The sequence below is a fragment of the Lepus europaeus genome, chromosome 9 (assembly GCF_033115175.1).
Source record: "Lepus europaeus isolate LE1 chromosome 9, mLepTim1.pri, whole genome shotgun sequence".
Classification (NCBI taxonomy): Eukaryota; Metazoa; Chordata; class Mammalia; order Lagomorpha; family Leporidae; genus Lepus; species Lepus europaeus.
In genome coordinates, this window is record NC_084835.1 from 45325680 (window position 1) to 45333626 (window position 7947).

General features: G+C 39.8%; 1 pseudogene; it reads right to left on the reverse strand.

Annotated features, from left to right (window-relative positions):
• Positions 1-7789, reverse strand: part of LOC133766257 (protein phosphatase 1 regulatory subunit 35-like) — a 34668-nt pseudogene extending 26879 nt beyond the window's left edge.
• Positions 7790-7947: the final 158 nt, after the last annotated feature.

Here is a 7947-nt window from a genome sequence, read left to right on the forward strand (position 1 = left end):
GCAAACGTCTCATGATTCTGCCACCGGCTTTTATCCCCTCTGTTCAATAACTATCCAATTTTCCCCAGCGCGACTCGGAGTGTCCCGCTGCTATACTGCCATCTTGGCACCCCTCATACATCTCTTATTTACCTTGTGCTTTGGGCACATCATTCTCTCTGTGCTTAGTTTAATATCATATTTTGTTGATCATGGTCCTGTGGGTCATATAGACTGTACCATATATATGAGTGTACTTCAATATGTTTGTGAAAATGGAATAGAAAGTTCATTTTGTTGCAAAAAAAAAATTAAATCTGTGCATAGGGTCTTCAAAAAGTTCATGAAAATGCACATTATGGGGACCGGCATCGTGACATAGTGGGTAAAGCCACCACCTGCACTGTTGGTATCCCATATGGGTGCTACTTCATATCCCAGCTGCTCCACTTCCAATCCAGCTTCCTGCTAATGGCCTGGGAAAAGCAGTAGAATATGGCCCCAGGTGTTTTGAGTCCCTGCTACCCACATGGGAGACCTGGATGAAGCTCCTGGCTTCGACTTGGTTCAACTTTACCCTTTGTGACCATCTGGGGAGCTTACCAGTTGATGGAATCTCCCTCTCTCTCCCCACCCCCCAGCCTTCCTCTCTCTCTCTCTCTTTCAAATAAATAAAAATGCACATTATGAAAACAACTGCATGCATTCAAATTTTTGAAAGATAGGTATGTGTGTGTATACTCTTAAATGTTTTACATAATGATGGGATCACCTAAGGATGTATTTCTTAGGATATATCTTGTTAAGCCGTGCATGGCTCCACGTGAATAAGCAAATGGCATATATGATTAACTACCCAGAAAAGTGATTTAGCAAAGAGATATCAGGTTATCTAGAGAGAAGGGCTTTGTGGGTTCATAGTGGAAGACAAAGTGGTGTTTATTTTAGATATTGATGGAAAGGTAAGGGTAAAACAATAGCATGTGCAGAGTTGGATTCCAGGAAGTGGCGTGGTATATCCAGATAACTAAAACAATATGAAAATTTCTTTGTAGCATTGTTTACAACACTGACAAATTACACCAAAGGAAATTAGAATAAATGGTTATATGGATGCATCCATATAATATATAGTATATAATATAGCCTTATAAGAAGATGAAGTAGATTTTTGTAAATGAATATACAGTGAAGCCTTCCGCACTGTCCAGGACTAGATAAAACTCTTCTGTAAGCATCCACAGTGTCTTATCTCTTTTATGTAGTATTCATCACATTTGTTGGTTATTTATAATATGATTGTTTGAATGATATCTTTATCTCCTTCATTAGACTATAAATGCTATGAAAGTAGGAACCATTGGCCTTTAGGTTACATTTCCATAGAGATGCCTATCATCTAACTAAATGAACAGTATACTCTGAGTACTTATTCAAATATGTTGAACACATAGATGAAAAAATAAATGTATATACACAATTTTTAAATGACCAATTACAGCATGTAGAGTTAGGATGATAACCATTCTGCCAAACATCTTCACTGAGATTTTGTTATGGAGCTGTCATAATATAAATATACACCATGAGTCTGGAACAGAGAAATGAGTATTATGTTGTTTACCAATCTAGTTGGATAGGAGAATCCTTTTCTCATAGAATGTCTTGGTGAACAAGTATTTCAAACAACAGATTTTTCAGAAATCCTGTCGTAGATATTTGTGGCAGGAGTCAGAGACTCCCAAATATATTTTGAAATGAATTAATGAGTCCTTTGTTTTTGATTCTTTTTCATAATTCCAAGTCACACTGGCAACTGAGTTACTGAAAGAAAAATAGTCCACAGCTGTTAGCAGTGCAGGGTTGGGGAAAGGAGAGATGTTGGCAACAGGGTTCAGACTTGTAGTTACAACACGAGTAAGTCCCGGGGACCTAATCTACAACATGGTGACTATAGTTGATTTATTGTGCACCTAAAATTTTCCAACAGAGTAGATGTTAAGTGCTCTCACCACAAAAAAAAAAAAAAAAAAAAAAAAAAGTTTGGTGATAGACATGTTAATTAGCTTGATCATGGTAATCATTTCATAATACATACATACATATGTCAGGACAACCCATTATTTATCTTAAATATGTGGACATGGATAACTAGAAAAATGTAGTTTTATAAAGTAGTAAACCCCAATATGTCACTGATTAACACTCTTAAGTTGTAAGATGTGTTTTCCATGCTAGAATTTCTGTTCTTCAATCAAGTTAGAGGCCTCTTTGAAGCAGAGGTGGTATACAGCATATTCTAAACCAAGTATCCCTTCTTCCAAGAAATGATAATGTCTCTATTCAACCACATTGTGCCCTATACCCTCCCTTCACACTTCAGATTTCATCCTTTCATTGCAATTAGTTTAGAACTTTCCCTAAATCTAGAATCTCTCATTTCTTTTCAGCTATGTCCGAATACTCTCATATCTAGGAGTCAGTCTCTCATTTCCCCGTTGAGGCTTCCAGAACAGTATCATTGTAGTGAAAAAAAGAATTTCTTATAATTTGAGTATAACATATAAAAACCCCAGGGTCCAAAATGTTATAGTAAATAGTAGAGGAAAGAGGTAGTTAAATTGGGACTTAGTTTTTTGTGGGTTTTTGTTTGTTTGTTTGTTTGTTTGACAGGCAGAGTGGACAGAGAGAGAAAGGTCTTCCTTTTACCGTTGGTTCACCCTCCAGTGGCTGCTGGGGCCAGCGCGCTGCAGCCGGCGCACCGCGCTGATCCGAAGCCAGGAGCCAGGTGCTTAAGTTAAAAATTATCATTAGCTTATTTTTGTATTTAAATTTACATTATAATTTTTTCAAAGATTTGTTTGAAAGACATAGTTACAAAAAGGGAGACAGAGATCTTCCATCTACTGGCTCACCCCCCCAAATTGCTGCAACAGCCTGAGCTGGGCTGCTTCAAAGCAAGGAGCTAGAAGTCTCCCCCCACCCGTCTCTTTTGTGGGTAGCAGGGAACCAAGGACCTGAGCCATCTTCCGCTGCCCTCCCAAGCATATTAATAGGGATCTGGATCGGAAGTGGAGCATCTGGGACTCGAACCAATGCCCATGTGGGATGCCAACATTGTAGGCGATGGCCTTATCTGCCACACCACAATACCAGTCCCTAGGTTATAATTTTAAGTGTGTACTTCTTCAGCCTGCCAACAATATGATAGTGTGATAGCATGAACAATATCCTTGTTCTATAGTGACTTTGATATTGCAGTCATAAATATTTTGCAAAAGCACTGGAGTTTCATCAAACCATCCAGAATCCTCTTATTCTTTGATAGGCACATGTTTCTAGTCTAAACTGTCCATACTGACCTCCTGTTTCCAGGTTCTCTTTATTAGTGGGTTTGTATATGTTTCAAAAGTATACATAAAAGTATCCCTTAGACTCCCCAAAACACAGTTTTCCAACATCACTTTCATCAATTTCATGAAATTCTACTCATTTCCCAAGATGCTCAAATTCACTTTTTGATCAATTTACATTGGATGTTTAAAATTACCCACAAGAATGACCACAACAAACACTTGGAAGTAGCAGTACTAAGTGGATAAAAATGAATGCAGACAAAGCAAGTAGTAATCTCCAATTTTTTCATGTTAGAGTGATATCTATTTTCTTTGGATGTGTTGTCACCTTGAATTATGTCTTTGTGTATCTACTTGAAAGTTCCTTAGGTCATAAACAACCAGTCCATTTTCCAACTTGCGATTTTACAAAAATTAGGTTTATAAATAAAAGGAAGATTTGAGTGTTTTGGGGAATAAATTCTGAAGTGATATTTTTTTAAAAAATTAACATTTTTTTATTTAGCAAATATAAATTTCCAAAGTACAGTTTATGGATTACAATGGCTCCCCCCCGGATAATTTCCCTCCCACTCACACCCCTCCCATCTCCCACTCCCTCTCCCATTCCATTCACATCAAGATTCATTTTCAATTATCTTTATATACAGAAGATCGATTCAGTATATATATATTAAGTAAAGATTGCATCAGTTTGCACCACACAGAAACAAAATGTAAAGTACTGTTTCAGTACTAGTTATAGCATTTCTTCACACTGGACAACACATTAAGGACAGATCCCACATGAGAAGTAAGTACACAGTGACTCCTGTTGTTGACTTAACAATTTGACACTTGTTTATGGCATCAGTCATGAGTTGACAAGGCTATGGAAGCCTTTTGAGTTCACCGACTTCAAACATTTTTATTTGAAAGAGTTTACAGAGGAGAGAGAGAAATTTTCTACATGCTGGTTCACTCCCCAAATGGGTACAATGGATGGAGCTGGGCCAGTCTGAAGCCAGGAGCCATGAACTTCTTCCAGGTCTCCCACACAGGTGCAGAGGATCAAGGACTTGGTCATCTTCCACTATTTCACCAGGCACAATAACAGGGAGCTGGATTGGAAGTGGAGCAGCCGAGACTGGAACCAGTCCCCATATGGGATGCCAGTGTCACAGGCAGCTGCTTTACCCACTATGCAACAGCACCAGCTCCTAATGTCAGATTTTTGTGGTTGTTTAAGAAAGAAAGAAAAATTACATTAAGTCTACCAGTGATAATGAAAAATTGGAGTTCTTCTACTTCAGTTTTTCACATTTCATGAATCTCCTTTGTACGCAACGAATAGTAGTCTTATCTAAATACATTCTAAGACAGTTACACTTCTATTTATATGAAGTAAAAAAAAAAAAAGTCAAAACTAGCCTAGGCTGTTAGAAATCAGGATAATAGTTACTCTTGGAAGGCAGGTACCACCAACACATGGGAAGTGATTACTCTTGAAATTTCCCTGTAAGAAACATTGTCTCCTCTCTCCAATTTATTTATTCAGTGTATTTGTAATGATATGGACCCATGCATATTAATACCACACTTTGAGTTATAATACTGTATTAAATTTTTATTGTTTTCTTTTTCTCAAATCATCCCATATTTGACCATTGGGAATAGTTTCGTATTGGCTCCTGAAGCCTTTTGACATGCTATCTACCCTTTTGTCTTTTAAGTACTTCCTGAATTTCTGGCAATACAAAGTATTACAGGCTCTTATATTTTCTGTGCCCCAGTCTTCTAATCTGTTATTTCTCCGAGAGTACTGGTTCCTATTACTGGAGAACCTTGCAAAATTTAAACTTATTGAAGAGAGGAATTTGTCTTTTTTTTTTTCTACCACATTTCAATAACTAAAAATGTCCTTGGCACCTGAGAAGCAGTGAATTAATACTTGCAAAAGGAATATGTGCATGAAAGAAAGGATGTTATAGCTTTATAAATTGTTCTATCCTCTAGATCTATCATGTCTTAGCTGCTAATCGGTTAGAAAAGGAATTGATGAGGTAGGCGTTTGGTGGTTGCATGCCTGCTTACCCTCTTTATATCTTTATTCTTGATCTAGAAAATAGACATAATAAAACACTTACCTAGTAGGACTGTTATTAACTAATTAAGTGAGTCAGTCTGTGTAAGGCTCTGACGAGTACCTGGCACATGGGAAATGCTCAGTAAGTGTTAGATATGATAATCCTTAGTGTGTTGTACTGAACATGATCTACATGGTTTTGGCTTCCAAGCCAAGCTGTATCCAGCTCTATTAGAGATTCTTTTCCTAAGCCATCATGTCATTTTAGGTAGGACATGGGCAGACAGTTATTAACAGTATAAAACACCTTTCAAACTATCTTCTTCAGGGGACTCACCAATTCAGGAAGGCACTGCAAAACCCAGTAAAGGGCTGGCACTGTGGTACAGTAGGTTAATTGTCTGCCTGCAAAGGCTGGTTCTAGTCCCAGCTGCTCCTCTTACAATCCAGCTCTTTGCTATGGCCTGGGAAAGCAGTGAAAGATGGCCCAAGTACTTGGACTCCTGGAGACCCAGAAGAAGCTCTTGGCTTTGGATTGGCCCAGATCCACCCATTGCAGCCATCTGGGGAGTGAACCAGTGGACCTTTCTCTCTGTCTCCCCCTCTTACTATCAGTAACTATACCACTCAAATAAATAAATCTTTAAAAAAAAACACACACACAATGAAATCATTACTTGGTATTCTTTTTTTTAAAAAAAAAACTTATTTATTTGAAAGTCAGAGTTACACAAAGAAGAAGAGGCAGAAAGAGAGAGGTCTTCCATCTGCTGCCTCACTCCCCAGATGGCCTCAATGGCCAGAACTGCGCCAATCTGAAGCTAGGAGCCAGGAGCTTCCTCTGGGTACCCCATGTAGGTGCGGGGGCACAAGGTCCTGGGCCATCTTCTACTGCTTTCCCAGGCCATAGCAGAGAGCTGGATAGGAAGTGGAGCAGCCAGGACTCGAACCGGCACCCATGTGGGATGCCGACCGTGCAGGCAGTAGCCTTACCCACCATGCCACAGCGCTGGCCCCTTTACTTGGTATTCCATATAGTGAAAATTCAGAGTGAGAGTTGATGTTTCACATTTAGCCTATTGGTTAATAACTTTTCCTGCAAGTCAACCCTTGCAGGAAATGGAATGAAAGTGGTCCAATTATCAATCTGAAGCTCCACAATCTGGCAGAGCAACCATTGGTGTTTGGAGGGACACCATTTCAATACTGGCACTGTTAGATTGCTTGTCATGTTGGATACAGACTTTGGGGGGTCAGATCCCAACAGGTCTCTGGATTTAAGGTAGTTAAGTCTATGCTAAAGGTAGACAAGGAGGAGGAAAAGGACATCATACAGAATTTTAGTTTTTCCATGCCACAAAGCATTTATGCTATGGTAACAGTGTGTGTCAGTGCCAGGGTCCCTATTCCTGGCAGCCAAGAGGAAGTTTCTCAGAAGTAGAAGGGAGGGGTTGGTTCTGTGTCACAGTAGGCTAAGCTTCCGCTTGCTACACTGGTATCCTGTGTGGGGACTGGTTTGTGTCCCAGCTGCTGCTCTTCTGATCCCGCTCTCTGTTACGACCTGAGAAAGAAGTAGAAGGTGGTCCAAGTGCTTGGGCCTCTGTACCCCATGTGTGAGACCTGGAAGAAGCTCCTGGCTCCTGGCTTCGGATTGGGCCAGCTCTAGCCATTGTGGCTGCTTAAGGAGTGAACCAGCAGATGGAAGACCTTTGTCTCTGTCTTTCCTTCTCTCTTCCTGTAATTCTACCTCTCAAATAAATAAAATCTTTAAAAAAAAAAAAAAGTAGAAAGGTATTTTCCCCCACATCGGTCCAGCTTCAGAGACATTCATTTAATGACATGTGCACCTTCCCCAGAAAGAACAATGAAGTGTTAAAAAAGTAAACATAGTTTTAAAAAAGCAAAACAGAATTCTGCATTTTTCTAAAACTTCATATAGTACTTCTCTCTTTAAAAGATTTGAAGGGCAGAGCAACAGAGAGAGAGAGAGATCTTGCATCTGCTGGTTCACTCCCAAGTGACCACAACAGTCAGGACTGGGTCAGGCCAGAGCAAGGAGCCAGGAACTTCATCTGGGTCTCCCACATGGGTGGTAGAGGCTCAAGTATTTGAACCATCATACATTACTTTCTCATGTGTATTGGCAGGGAGCTGGAACAGAAGCAGAGCAGCTGAGATTCTAACTGGCACTCTACTATAAGATGCTGGTTTCACAAGTGCCAGCGTAACCTGCTGTGCCACAACTATGGCCTGGCCCTTATATTATATTTCATACTGTGCATTTATCAGAAGTACACAGTTACCAAAAATACATACTTCCTCCAGCATCTGCAGCTTCTTGCGCCCAGTCTGGTTTATCATACTGAATTTTCTGCAGGATTTTTTCCATCGTTGCCAGCGTCAGCTTTTCCCTATTTCCCTGTGAGTAACTTCTCTCTGTTTTTCACAGGGACCATTTTTGGCTTAGATTCTACTTTGAAGGAGCAGGCTTACCAGACAACTGTATGGATCTTCTCTGTGGTTCATCCTTCACCTTGGCTTTATCTC